Raw genomic sequence first — 15,376 nt, forward strand, 5'->3', positions numbered from 1 at the left:
TCAGTATCTTTGAGGTTTTTATGTAATTGTCAGTTGGATCAATTTCTTGATATCTCTTTCTGCTGCTTCATTGTTAGTGTATAGAAATATACTACAGTATAATTACAAGTACAGTACAATGTACATTGATGTCATATTCCGTGGCTTTGCTGGATTCCTCTGTCATTTCTTGTCATATTTGGTTGAACCTTTTTGATGTTCTACACCCAGCATCATGTCTTCTCATGAGCACAGTAGAGTGAAAATGTCAATTCCTTCATTGCTGATTTGGTCGCCTTTTATTTCCTTTTGTTGTCTGATTGTTGACGCTAGGACTTCCAGTACAACGTGGAACAACAGTGGTGATAGAGGACATTCCCATTATGTTTCTGACCTTCAGGGAAAATCTCTTAGTGTTTTCTCATGGAAAATGGTATTACCTCTCATCCTTTCCTCTGTGACTTAGGATATTGAGGTGTTTTCCCTCTATTCCAACTCACAGTGGGAACTTTTCAAGAAAGATGCTGTGTTTTTTCATGTGCCATTTCACCATCTATGGAGAGGATCACATGGTTATTGTTCATTCTTATATTAATGTGTATCACACGGATGGGTTAGCAGATATTGAAGCATTCCTGCAGACCAGGACTGAATCCATCTTGGTCGTGTTGAATAATCCTTCTAATGTACTCTTGGATCTTCTTGGCTAGTATGTTTGTGAGCTGTTCTACACCCATATTCATCAGGGATATTGGCCTATAATGCTCCTTTCTGGTGGAGTATTCATCTGCTTTGGGGATCCAGGTTATGCTGGCCTCTTAGAATGACTTTGGAAGGTTTGTTGGTACAAAATTGGTCATCATATTCTCTTACAATTGTTTCTATTTCTATGGGGTTAGTTTTGATCTCTCCTCTTCCATTCCTTATTTTGTGTGCTTTCTCTCTTTTTGATAAGTCTGACTAGGGGTTTCTCAATTTGTTAATTCTTTCAAAGAACCAGCTCTTTGTTTCAACGATATATATAATTTTAACATCTATATATTGTGTAGTGCTTTAATCTCTATCATTTCTCTCTATCTGTTGGATTTTGGCTTTCTTTGCTGTCATTTTCCAGCTCCTTGATGTTACATTGTGGATTTCAGACTTGTTTTGTTTCTAAAAGAAGGCCTGTACTGCTGGCTGTACACTTCCCTCTTAGGACAGACTTTGCTGCACCCTGAAGCTTTAGCACTGTCGTGGTTTTACTTTTCATTCCCTTCCAAGTATTTCAAATAGTTTTCTTAATTTCCTGGTTGTCCCTTTCATTCTTTCATATGATGTTCTTTGGCTTCCAAGTATTTGTGGCCCTTCTATGTGTTTCCTTTTTTTTGACTTCAGGTATCTATGCCATGTGGTCTGAGAAATACATGGGTATGATCTCAAACTTTGTGAACCAGAGGAGAACTGATTTTTTACTTGGTACGTGATCTATTCTGGAGAATGTTCCCTGTGCACTTGAGATGGAGGTATACTCCGTTGCTTCAGGGTGAAACGCTCTGAAGATCGCTGTGAAGTTCATCTGGCCCTTAGTGTTATTTAAAGTCCTTTTTTCCTTTGGGATCTGCTTAGACAACATGTCCCTTGCTGTGACTGGGGCGTTAAAGTACCACACTCTTCTTGTATTTTTACAAAGTGTGTATTTAATTTAGATATTACTGAGTTTATATTTTGGTCTGTTCTCAAGATACAGGCATCAACAATTGCAGTTGATAGATCTGCTTATTTCATAGGCACCTTTATTAATATAGAATCTTCCTTTACCTCTTATTTCATTTTTCTGTTTTCAATTTCTATATCTGACATATGGGTGGGTACTCCAATGCTCTTTTAATGTAAACTACCATTATAAATGGTTCTCCAGGAGTCAAGATGGCGGGGAAGTAGGAGGGGGCACCATTTCAACCTGTACCCTAAAGTGAGCTGATTACCTACCAAAGAACTCCGACCACCCATGAAATCAGCCTGAGATCAGAATTATACACGTCTGGATCTCTACTGGAGCAAAAGACGCCAGTGGCGGGTAAAGCAGACTGGGAGCGTTGGACTGATATCGGAAGATAAACAAAAGGGGGAGGGAGCCACCAGAGGTGACCGATGGGAAAGTAACACCCCAACACGAGAGTGCTCTGCGTCTGGGGACCAGCATTAACTTGGAGTCTGGTTGAAAGCACTCAAAAAACAAAGAGCAAAGGATCACGGGGGGTAATAGTGGGAACCTGGGCGGTTAGGGTCAGGGACCTAAGTCCCCGGACCCAGGACAGCCTCCCCTGGCACGGAGCCAGAGAGAGGGCGGCAGAGAAATCAGGTCTCCGTCCTTGAGCCTCCAGTGCGCCTGAATGCCAGCGCGCCCAAGAACGAGTGGGGTCTGGCTCCCGTGAGGGGCTAGGAGCCTGGCCAGACGGCAATCCTGAAACGCGAGCGTCCCACACCCTCCCTTGGGATAGGTGCTCATAGGCGCTAGCCTGGAGCTCTGGCATCTGGGAAAAACAGACATTCCCAGCCCGGGACAGCGGGAAAATCTCAGTGTGCGATCTCTGCTCCGAACCTCTCTGGCGGTCTGGAGCTGCCTAGACAGCCACCGCTGCCCTGGTTTTGGGTACAATGAGGAGCTCCTGCATCCCCAGGGACAGTGACTCAGAACCGAATCTGGCAGCAGCTTTTGCAAAACAGTCTGAGGCTTCTCTCTGAGAGGGAGGTTGGGGTGCTCTTTGCTCTCCTCTAAACCTCCAAAAACCATCAAAAGCTATCAAGGCGAGAGAAAGCAGATGAAAGAACATAAAAACCCCCAGAGAACAAAAGGCTGAAAAAAACAGTTTCCTGAAAAAAAAGAGCTCACCCCCTTGAGGGGAGCGGGAGGACCTAACTCAGGGAACATCACTGTCTGAAAACCCACGTGGCAGGCCCCTCCCCCAGAAAACCAACCAGGAAGGAAAAAAAAAAAAGACTACAAGAGAACAACCACCACTACTTCATAAATACAACTTTTATTATTAACTCTTTACCAATATTCTGGTTCTTTTTTTACATACATACAGATAATTTTTTAACCTATTTACCATCACACTGAGATGTCCAGCACATCAAATTCTTTAATAACCTTCTAACCTGAACTTTTTGATACATACACCCGTGTTTTTCTTTTGCTTTTCTATTTTTTTAGTTCTTTTTTAATTTTAACTTAGTTTAGTCTAGTTTATTCTTTTTTAATTTTTATTTTCTACTATACATATAGAGTTAAACTTCAAGATAATCCCCTTTCCCCAATCAATGCTACCCCTATAGGCAAACCAGTTTCTAATCCCCCTGTAACTTAGGAAAGTTGAGTCCCTTAACAAAAACATCAAGATACCTTCAGGAAGAATCAAAATAACCTTCCTCACCCACACTGAGAATCTATAACCACTCTCCCAATTTTTCCTTCTGTCAGTGTTTCTGTGAATTTGGGTTTGTGATGATAATATATAAATCTTATACTTGGGGTTCTTTCTGATGAGGTTCTTCCCTTTTTCTTGCTTATATATACATATTTTTTTCTCTTGTCATATACTTTTATCAGTCTTTTTGTTTGTCTGTTTTTGTTTGTATACTCCACAAATCTTACCTTGTGGCCCATTTGGGCTGAGCCTTCTCTTTTATCTTCCCTTTTTTTCCTATCTCTCTCTCTCTTTTTTTTCCTTTTTTCTTTCCCCTTTTTTTTCTTTCTTCTTCTCTATTTCTTTTTCTTTTCTTTTTTTTTCTCATTTGGGTGGGGAATCCTGATTGCACAGAAGCGTTCCAGGGTGCACATTGACTGCACCACAATCGATAAGTCCAGCTGCATCTGTTTAGTCATCTCTTACCAAAATGACTAGGAGGAGGAATACCCAACAGAAGAAAAATACAGAGGATGGGCCTTCTGCAACAGAGCTAATGGCTATCGACATAGACAATATGTCAGAAAAGGAATTCAGAATAACAATTATCCAGGCAATAGCTAGGTTGGAGAAAGCCATGGATGACCAAACAGAATTGATTAGGGCAGAACTGAAAGCCACCAGGGATGATGTTCACAATGTTAGGGCAGAACTGAAAGCCACCAGGGATGATGTTCAAAATGCTCTCAATGAGTTCCAATCCAATCTAAATTCTCTAATAGCTAGGGTAACTGAGACAGAAGATAGAATTAGTGATCTGGAGGACAAACAGATAGAGAGAAAGGATCAGGAGGAAGCCTGGAACAAACAGCTCAGAAGCCACGAAAACAGAATCAGGGAAATAAACGATGCCATGTAACGTTCCAACGTCAGAATTATCGGAATCCCTGAAGGGGAAGAAAAAGAAAGAAGTCTAGAAGATATAGTGGAAGAAGTTGTCTATGAAAATTTTCCCAATCTCACGAATGGAAACAACGTTCATGTACTAGAGGCAGAAAGATTTCCTCCCAAGATTTTAGATTCTCGAAAGTCCTCACGGCACCTTATAGTTAGAATGGGGAATTATGTTTCAAGAGAGACCCTCTTAAAAGCAGCTAGGACAAAGAAGCTACTTACATACAGAGGAAAGCCCATTAGAATAACGTCAGACCTTTCCAAAGAGACCTGGCAAGCCAGGAAAGGCTGGCAGAATATATTGAGTACTAAATGAGAAGAACATGCAGCCAAGAATACTCTATTCAGCAAGACTGACATTTAAAATGGATGGAGAGATAAAGAGTTTCCAAGACCGGCAAGGCTTAAAAGACTATGCAACCAATAGCCAGACTATGGAAAGAACCTAGATGTCCATCAACAGATGAATGGATCAAGAAGATGTGGTATATATACACAATGGAATACTATGCAGCCATCAAAAGAAATGAAATCTTGCCATTTGCGACGACGTGGATGGAACTAGAGCGTATCATGCTTAGTGAAATAAGTCAATCGGAGAAAGACAACTGTCATATGATCTCCCTGATATGAGGACATGGAGAAGCAACATGGGGGGGTAGGGGGATAGGAGAAGAATAAATGAAACAAGATGGGATTGGGAGGGAGACAAACCATAAATGACTCTTAATCTCACAAAACAAACTGGGGGTTGCTGGGGGGAGGTGGGATTGGGAGAGGGGGAGCGGGCTATGGACATTGGGGAGGGGAGGCGAACCATAAGAGACTATGGACTCTGAAAAACAACCTGAGGGTTTTGAAGGGTCAGGGGTGGGAGGTTGGGGGAACAGGTGGTGGGTGATGGGGAGGGCACGTTTTGCATGGAGCACTGGGTGTTGTGCAAAAAGAATGAATACTGTTACGCTGAAAAAATAAATAAAAAGGGGAAAAAAAAAAAGACTATGCAACCACCAAGCCGACACTGCAGGAAATATTAAGGGGGGTCCTATAAAAGAGAAAAAATCCTAAGAATATAATTGAACGGAAATATAGAAACAATCTACAGACAGAAAGACTTCAAGGGCAACACGATGTCAATAAAAACCTACCTCTCAATAATCACTCTCAATGTGAATGGCCTAAATGCGCCCATAAAATGACACAGGGTTGCAGATTGGATAAAACGACAGGACCCATCCATATGTTGTCTACAAGAGACCCATTTTGAACCTAAGGATACACCCAGACTGAAAGTGAAGGGATGGAGAAGCATCTTTCATGCCAATGGGCCTCAAAAGAAGGGCAGGGTAGCGATTCTCATATCAGATAAATTAGATTTTAAACTAAAGACTGTAGTCAGAGATACAGAAGGACACTACATAATTCTTAAAGGGACTATCCGACAAGACGATCTAACAATTGTGAATATCTATGCCCCCAATATGGGAGCACTGAATTACATAAGAAAACTATTAATCAAGATAAAGAGTCATATTGATATGAATACAGTTATAGTAGGAGACCTTAATACTCCTCTCTCAGTAATACACAGATCATGAAGCAGAAGATTAATAAAGAAATAAGAGCATTGAATGAAACATTGGACCAGATGGACCTCATAGACATACAGAACATTCCACCCTAAAACAACAGAGTACTCATTCTTCTCAAGTGCACATGGAACCTTCTCCAGAATAGACCACATACTGGGTCACAAAGCAGGACTCAACCGATACCAAAAGACTGACATTATTCCCTGCATATTCTCCGATCACAATGCTTTGAAACTGGAGCTCAATCACAAGGTAAAGTTCAGAAGGAACTCAAACACCTGGAAGCTAAAGACCACCTTGCTTAAGAATGCTTGGATCAACCAGGTGATCAAAGAGGAACTTAAACAATTCATGGAAACCAATGAGAATGAAGACACCTCGGTCCAAAACCTATGGGATACAGCAAAGGCGGTTCTAAGGGGGAAATACATAGCCATCCAAGCCTCCCTCAAAAACATTGAAAAATCCAGAATACACCAGCTGTCTCTACACTTTAAAGAACTGGAGAATCAACAACAAATGAAACCAACTCCACATGCAAGAAGAGAAATAATCAAGATTAGAGCAGAGATCAATGAGGTAGAAATGAGAGATACAGTAGAACGTATCAATGAAACTAGAAGCTGATTTTTTGAAAGAATCAATAAGATCGATAAACCATTGGCCACACTAATCCAAAAGAAAAGAGAGAAAGCCCAAATTAATAAAATTATGAATGAAAAGGGAGAGATCACAACGAGCACCAAGGAAATAGAAACAATCATCAGAAATTATTACCAACAGTTATATGCCAATAAGCTAAGCAACCTAGATGAAATGGATGCATTCCTGGAAAGCTACAAACTCCCAAAATTGAACCAGGAAGAAATGGACAACCTGAATAGACCGATATCTAGTAATGAGATTGAAGCAGTGATCAAAAACCTCCCAAAAAACAAGAGCCCAGGACCTGACGGATTCCCTGGGGAATTCTACCAAACTTTCAAAGAAGAAATCACACCAATTCTCCTGAAGCTGTTCCAAAAAATGGAAGCAGAAGGAAAACTTCCAGACTCTTTTTATGAAGCCAGCATTACCCTGATCCCCAAACCAGGCAAAGACCCTACCAAAAAGGAGAATTTCAGACCCATATCACTGATGACTATGGATGCAAAGATTCTCAACAAGATCCTAGCAAACAGGATCCAGCAGCACATTAAAAACATTATCCACCATGACCAGGTGGGATTCATCCCTGGGTTGCAAGGTTGGTTCAACATTCGCAAATCAATCAGTGTGATAGAACACATCAATAAGAGAAGAGAGAAGAACCACATGGTCCTCTCAATTGATGCAGAAAAAGCATTTGACAAAATCCAGCATCCGTTCCTGATGAAAACGCTTCAAAGTATAGGGATAGGGGGAACATTCCTGAACTTCATAAAATCTATCTATGAAAGACCCACAGCAAATATCATCCTCAATGGGAAAAAGCTTGCAGGCTTCCCGTTGAGATCAGGAGCACGACAAGGATGCCCACTCTCACCACACTTGTTCAACATAGTATTAGAAGTTCTAGCAATGGCAATCAGACAACAAAGAGAAATAAAAGTATCCAAATTGGCAAGGAAGATGTCAAACTCTCTCTCTTCGCAGATGACATGATTCTTTATATGGAAAACCCAAAGACTCCACCCCAAAACTACTAGAACTCATACAGCAATTCAGTAACGTGGCAGGATACAAAGTCAATGTACAGAAATCAGTGGCTTTCTTATACACTAACAATGAAAATACAGAAAGGGAAATTAGAGAATCGATTCCATTTTCTATAGCACCAAGAACCATAAGATACCTGGGCATAAACCTAACCAAAGAAGTAAAGGACCTGTACTCGAGGAACTACAGAACACTCATGAAAGAAATTGAAGAAGACACAAAAAGATGGAAGACTGTTCCATGCTCTTGGATTGGAAGAATAAACATTGTTAAAATGTCTATACTGCCTAGAGCAATCTATACTTTTAATGCCATTCCGAGCAAAATTCCACCGATATTTTTCAAAGAGCTAGAGCAAATAATCCTAAAATTTGTATGGAGTCAGAAGAGACCCCGAATTGCTAAGGAAATGTTGAAAAACAAAAACAAACCTGGCGGCATCACGTTACCCGATTTCAAGCTTTACTACAAAGCTGTGATCACCAAGACAGCATGGTACTGGCATAAAAACAGACACATAGACCAGTGGAACAGAGTGGAGAGCCCAGATATGGACCCTCAACTCTATGGTCAAATAATCTTCGACAAAACAGGAAAAAATATTCAATGGAAAAAAGACAGTCTCTTCAATAAATGGTGCTGGGAAAACTGGACAGCGATATGTAGAAGAATGAAACTCGACCATTCTCTTACACCGTACACAAAGATAAACTCGAAATGGATAAAAGACCTCAACGTGAGACAGGAATCTATCAGAATCCTAGAGGAGAACATAGGCAGGAACCTCTTCGATATCAGCCACAGCAACTTCTTTCAAGATATGTCTCCAAAGGCCAAGGAAACAAAAGCAAAAATGAACTTTTGGGACCTCATCAAGATCAAAAGCTTCTGCACAGCAAAGGAAACAGTCAACAAAACAAAGAGGCAACCCACGGAATGGGAGAAGATATTTGCAAATGACAGTACAGACAAAAGGTTGATATCCAGGATCTATAAAGAACTTCTCAAACTCAACACACACACAACAGATAATCATATCAAAAAATGGGCAGAAGATATGAACAGACACTTCTCCAATGAAAACATACAAATGGCTATCAGACACATGAAAAAATGTTCATCATCACTAGCCATCAGGGAGATTCAAATTAAAACCACATTGAGATACTTCCTGACACCAGTTAGAATGGCCAAAATTAGCAAGACAGGAAACCACGTGTGTTGGACAGGATGTGGAGAAAGGGGAACCCTCTTACACTGTTGGTGGGAATGGAAGTTAGTGCAGCCACTTTGGAGAACAGTGTGGAGATTCCTCAAGAAATTAAAAATGGAGCTTCCCTATGACCCTGCAATTGCACTGCTGGGTATTTACCCCAAAGATACAGATGTAGTGAAAAAAGGGCCATTTGTACCCCAATATTTATTGCAGCAATGGCTACGGTCGCCAAACTGTGGAAAGAACCAAGATGCCCTTCAATGGATGAATGGATAAGGAAGATGTGGTCCATATACACGATGGAGTATTCTGCCTCTATCAGAAAGGACGAATACCCAACTTTTGTAGCAATATGGACGGGACTGGAAGAAATTATGCTGAGTGAAATAAGTCAAGCAGAGAGAGTCAAGTATCATATGGTCTCACTTATTTGTGGAGCATAACAAATAACATGGAGGACATGGGGAGATGGAGAGTAGAGGGAGTTGAGGGAAACTGGAAGGGGAGATGAACCGTGAGAGACTATGGACTCTGAAAAACAACCAGAGGGTTATGAAGGGGCAGCAGGGGGGTGGGGTGGGGTGGGAGGTTGAGGAACCAGGTGGTGGGTAATAGGGACGGCACGTACTGCATGGAGCACTGGGTGTGATGCCAAAACAATGAACACTGTTATGCTGTAAATAAACAAATAAAAATAAATAAATAAAAAGAATAAATGGTTCTCCAACCCTCATGTTGAATATGGAAGAGTATTTTTTCTAAAATTAGTCTCTTGTACAGACCACATTGAAGGGTCTTCTTGTTTCCTTTTGGTTTGTTTCATTCCATTCTGATACCCTATGCTTCTGGTAGAAGCATTTTGTCTTTTTACCTTCTGAATAATTATTGAAAGCTATTATGTTAGTGCCATTTAGAACGTGAAATGTCACTGTTTCTTTACCTCATCTGTGTACTCTTTTTACTTTTCTTTCTTTCCTTTTTTTTTTTTTTTTGAATTTGGGCTCCCTCTCTCTCTACTCAAAGGATCCCCTTTAATATTTCTTGCAGGGAGAGTTTATTGTTCAGAAATTCCTTTCTTTTTTTGTTTGTCCTAGACACTCTCTACCTCTCCCTTCACTCCGAATGATAGCCTTGGGGTATACACTATTTGTGACTGCATATTCTTTATCCTCATATAGCACATTGAGTATATCCTACCTGTCCTTCCTGCCCTGATAAGTCTCTGTGGACCGGTCTGCTGCCAGCCTCATGTACCTACCCTTGGAGGTGAAGGACGTCTTGTTCCAAGCTTCTTTGAGGATTTTCTATTTGTCTTTGATTTTCAAACTTCAGGATTATATTTCTATGTGTTGACTAATTTTTACTGATTTTGAGGGGTATTCTCTGTGCCTCCTCGACTTGAATGCCAGTATCCTTCCCCAGATTAGGGAATTTCTCAGATATCTATAATTTGTTGAATTAAACCTTCTACCCCTTTCTCCTGGCCCTCAGCTTCTGGGATCCCTCTAATACGGATATCATTTCCTTTCATGGAATTCCCAAGCACTCAAAGTCTCCCTTCATGATCCAATAGCTTTGTTTCTCTCATTTTTTCAGCATTTTAATTTTTCCATCCTTTAATCTTCTATGTCACTGATACATACTTCTCCCTCATTCATCGCCTTTGGATAGCCTCCACTTGAATTATATCTCAGTAATAGCACTTTCAAAATGGACCTGAGTATTCGTTCTTTTATGTCTATAGTAAGGGATGCTCTAGGGCCTAGTATGCTTGTATCCAGCCCAGTTACTATCTTTATAATCATTGTTTTCAATTCTAGTGCAGAGACTTTATATATATTCATATTGTTTCAATCCCTGTGAGTGAGTTCATTATTTTGAGGTGAATTCTCCATCTCCTCATTTTGCCCAGAAAGTAATTATGAAAGCAAAAGCAGCCTTAAAGATGGAAGGGAGCAGAAAAATCAAGAATAAAAAAAAATGGAAACAAAAACAAACAACAAAAGAATACAAAAAACAAGACTCAGTATGTGTTTGGAACTGTTCATTAAAAGAACCAAGATGCCAAAATAAAGAGAAAAGAAAAAAAAAAGAAGGAAGAAAAAAAAATCTTACAAATATAAAACAATTTAATGAAAAGGGGTAGAAAAAATATACATGTACATAACTTATTGGTAAAAATAAACATGAAAAATATTAAAAAGTTTAAATATAAAAAAAGCACTAAAGAATGCCAATAGATCTTGTGAGATGAACTTACTGCATCAGTTGACAGGACCTTGTGATTCTTTGCTCTTCTCTTAATGATTTGTCTATAATATTGATTTATTTGAAAATGTGGAACTGCCCTTGTGTCCCAGGGTTAAATCCCAAGGGGTCATGGTGGATAATGTTGTTTTTGTTTTTGTTTTTATTTATTTTATTTATTTTCTTTTATTTTGTTTCAGCGTAACAGTATTCATTGTTTTAGTACCACACCCAGTGCTCCATGCAATACGTGCTCTCCTTAATACCCACCTCTTTGTTCACCCAACCTCCCGCCCCCTTCAAGACCCTCAGGTTGTTTTTCAGAGTCCATAGTCTCTCATGGATCATCTCCCCTTCCAATTTCCCTCAGCTCCCTTCTCCTCTCCATCTCCCCATGGCCTCCATGTTATTTGTTATGCTCCACAAATAAGTGAAACCATATGATACTTGACTCTCTCTGCTTGACTTATTTCACTCAGCATAATCTCTTCCAGTCCCACCCATGTTGCTACAAAAGTTGGGTATTCATCCTTTCTGATGGAGGCATAATACTCCATCGTGTATATGGACCACATCTTCCTTATCCATTCGTCCATTGATGGGCATCTATGTTCTTTCAACAGTTTGGCGATTGTGACCATTGCTGCTATAAATATTGGGGTACAAATGGCCCTTCTTTTCACTACATCTGTATCTTTGGGTAAATACCCAGCAGTGCAATGGCAGGGTCATAGGGAAGCTCCATTTTTAATTTCTTGAGGAATCTCCACACTGTTCTCCAAAGTGGCTGCACCAACTTGCATTCCCACCCACAGTGGAAGAGGGTTCCCCTTTCTCCACATCCTCTCCAACACATGTTATTTCCTGTCTTGCTAATTTGGGCCATTCTAACTGGTATAAGGTGGTGTCTCAAAGTGATTTTAATTTGAATCTCCCTGAGGGCTAATGATGATGAACATTTTTTCATGTGTCTGATAGCCATCTGTATGTCTTCATTGGAGAAGTATCTGTTCATATCATCTTCCCATTATCTGATACGATTATCTGTTTCATGCGTGCTGAGATTGAGGAGCTCTTTATAGATCCTGGATATGAATCTTTTCTCTGTACTGTCATTTTCAAATATCTTCTCCCATTCCGTGGGCTGCATCTTTGTTTTCTTCACTGTTTCCTTTGATGAGCAGAAGCTTTTGATCTTGAGGAAGTCCCAAAAGTTCATTTTCACTTTTGTTTCCTTTGCCTTTGGAGACATATCTTGAAAGAAGTTGCTGTGGCTGATATCAAAAAGGTTACTTCCTATGTTCTCCTCTAAGATTCTGATGGATTCCTGTCTCACGTGGAGGTCTTTTATCCATTTCGAGTTTATCTCTCTGTATGGTGGAAGAGAATGGTCGAGTATCATTCTTCTACATGTAGCTGTCCAGTTTTCCCAGCACCACTGATTGAAGATACTGTCTTTTTTCCACTGTATATTTTTTCCTGTTTTGTCGAAGATTATTTGACCATAGAGTTGAGGGTCCATATCTGGGCTCTCTACTGAGTCCCACTGGTTTATGTGTCTGTTTTTATGCCAGTACCATGCTGTCTTGGTGATCACAACTTTGTAGTAAAGCTTAAAATCAGGTAGCATGATGCCGCCAGTTTTATTTTTGTTTTTCAACATTCCCTTAGTTGATTCAGGGTCTCTTCTGATTCCATACAAATTTTAGGATTAATTGCTCCAGCTCTTTGAAAAAGACCAGAGTAATTTTGATTGGAATGGCATTAAAAGTGTAGATTGTTCTAAGCAGTATAGACATTTTAACAATGTTTACTCTTCTGATCCAAGAGCATGGAACAGTCTTCCATCTTTTTGTGTCTTCTTCAATTCTTTTCATGAGTGTTCTGTAGTTCCTCGAGTACAGATCCTTTACCTCGTTCGTTAGGTTTATTCCCATGTATCTTATGGTTCTTGGTGATAGAGTAAATGGAATCGATTCTCTAATGTCCCTTTCTGTATTTTCATTGTTAGTGTATAAGAAAGACACTGATTTATGTACATTGACTTTGTATCCTGCCATGTTACTGAATTAGTTCTAGTAGTTTTGGGGTCGAGTTTTTTGTGTGTTCCATATAAAGAATGATTTCATCTGTGAAGAGAGAGAGTTTGACTTCTTCATTGCCAATTTGGATACTTTTATTTCTCTTTGTTGTCTGATTGCAGTTGCTAGGACTTTTAATACTATGTTGAACAAGGGTGTTGAGTGTGGGCATCCTTATCATAGTCGTGATCTCAACGGGAAGGCTGTGATCCTTTTCCCAATGAGGATGATATTTGCTGTGGGTCTTTCATAGATAGGTTTTATGAAGTTCAGGAATGTTCCCTCTATCCCTATACTTTGAGAAGTTTTTATCAGGAATGGACGCTGGATTTTGTCAAGTGCTTTATCTGCATCAATTGAGAAGACCATGTGGTTCCTCTTTCTTCTCTTATTGATTTGTTCTATCACATTGATTGATATGCGAATGTTGAACCATCCTTGTAACCCAGGGATGAATCCCACCTGGTCATGGTGGATAATCTTTTTAACGTGCTGCTGGATCCTGTTTGCTAGGATCTTGTTGAGAATCTTAGCATCCATATTCATCAGTGATATGGGTCTGAAATTCTCCTTTTTGGTAGGGTCTTTGCCTGGTTTGGGGATCTGGGTAATGCTGGCTTAATAAAAAGAGTCTGGAAGTTTTCCTTCTGCTTCAATTTTTTTGGAACAGCTTCAGGAGAATTGGTGTTATTTCTTCTTTGCAAGTTTGATAGAATACCCCAGGGAATCCATCAAGTACTGGGCTATTCTGTTTTGGGAGATTTTTGATCGCTGCTTCAATCTTGTTACTAGATATCGGTCTACTCAGGTTGTCAGTTTCATCCTGGTTCGATTTTGGGAGTTTATAGTTTTCCAGGAATGCATCCATTTCATCTAGGTTGCTTAGCTTATTGGCATATAACTGTTGATAATAACTTCTGATGATTGTTTCTACTTCCTTGGTGTTAGTTGTGATCTGTCCCTTTTCATTCGTAATTTTATTAATTTGTGCTTTCTCTCTTTTGGATTAGTGTGGCCAATTGTTTATCAATCTTATTGATTCTTTCCGAAAACCAGCTTCTAGTTTCATAGATATGGTCTATTACATCTCTAGTTCCTACCTCATTGATCTCTGCTCTAATCTTTTTTTTTTTCTTTCGTTTCTTTTTTTTTTCCATTTTATTTATTTTTTCAGCGTAACAGTATTCATTCTTTTTGCACAACACCCAGTGCTCCATGCAAAACGTGCCCTCCCCATTACCCACCACCTGTTCCCCCAACCTCCCACCCCTGACCCTTCAAAACCCTCAGGTTGTTTTTCAGAGTCCATAGTCTCTTATGGTTCGCCTCCCGTCCCCAATGTCCATAGCCCGCTCCCCCTCTCCCAATCCCACCTCCCCCCAGCAACCCCCAGTTTGTTTTGTGAGATTAAGAGTCATTTATGGTTTGTCTCCCTCCCAATCCCATCTTGTTTCATTTATTCTTGATTACTTCCCTTCATGTGTTTGGAGTTGGTTTGATTTGTTGTTGATTCTCCAGTACTTTAAGTTGTAGAGACAGCTGGTGTATTCTGGATTTTTCAATTTTTTGAGGGAGGCTAAAATGGCTATGTATTTCCCCCTTAGAACTGCCTTTGCTGTATCCCATAGGTTTTGGACCGAGGTGTCTTCATTCTCATTGGTTGCCATGAATGTTTAAGTTCATCTTTGATCTCCTGGTTGATCCAGAGACACCACAGCCCCGTGCCCCTCCCCGATCTCCTGGTTGATCCAAGCATTCTTAAGCAAAGTTTCATTCAATTCTCTTATTTCTTTATTGATTTTCTGCTTCAATGATCTGTCTACTACTGAGAGAGGCATGTTAAGATCTCCTACTATTAATGTATTCATATCAATATGACTCTTTTTCTTGATTAATAGTTTTCTTATCTAATTGGATGCTCCCATATTGTAGGTATAGGTATTTACAATTGTTAGATCAACTTGGTGGATATTCCCTTTAAGAATGATGTAGTGTCCTTCTGTATCTCTGACTACAGTCTTTAGTTTAAAATCTAATTTATCTGATATGAGAATCGCTACCATAGCCTTCTTTTGAGGCCCATTGGCATGAAAGATGCTTCTCCTTCTCTTCACTTTCAGTCTGGGTGTATCTTTAGGTTCAAAATGGGTTTCTTGTAGACAACATATGGATGGGTCCTGCGTTTTATCCAATCTGCAAACTTGTGTCATTTTATGG

The sequence above is a fragment of the Meles meles genome, unplaced genomic scaffold (genome assembly GCF_922984935.1).
Source record: "Meles meles unplaced genomic scaffold, mMelMel3.1 paternal haplotype, whole genome shotgun sequence".
In the NCBI taxonomy this organism is placed as follows: domain Eukaryota; kingdom Metazoa; phylum Chordata; class Mammalia; order Carnivora; family Mustelidae; genus Meles; species Meles meles.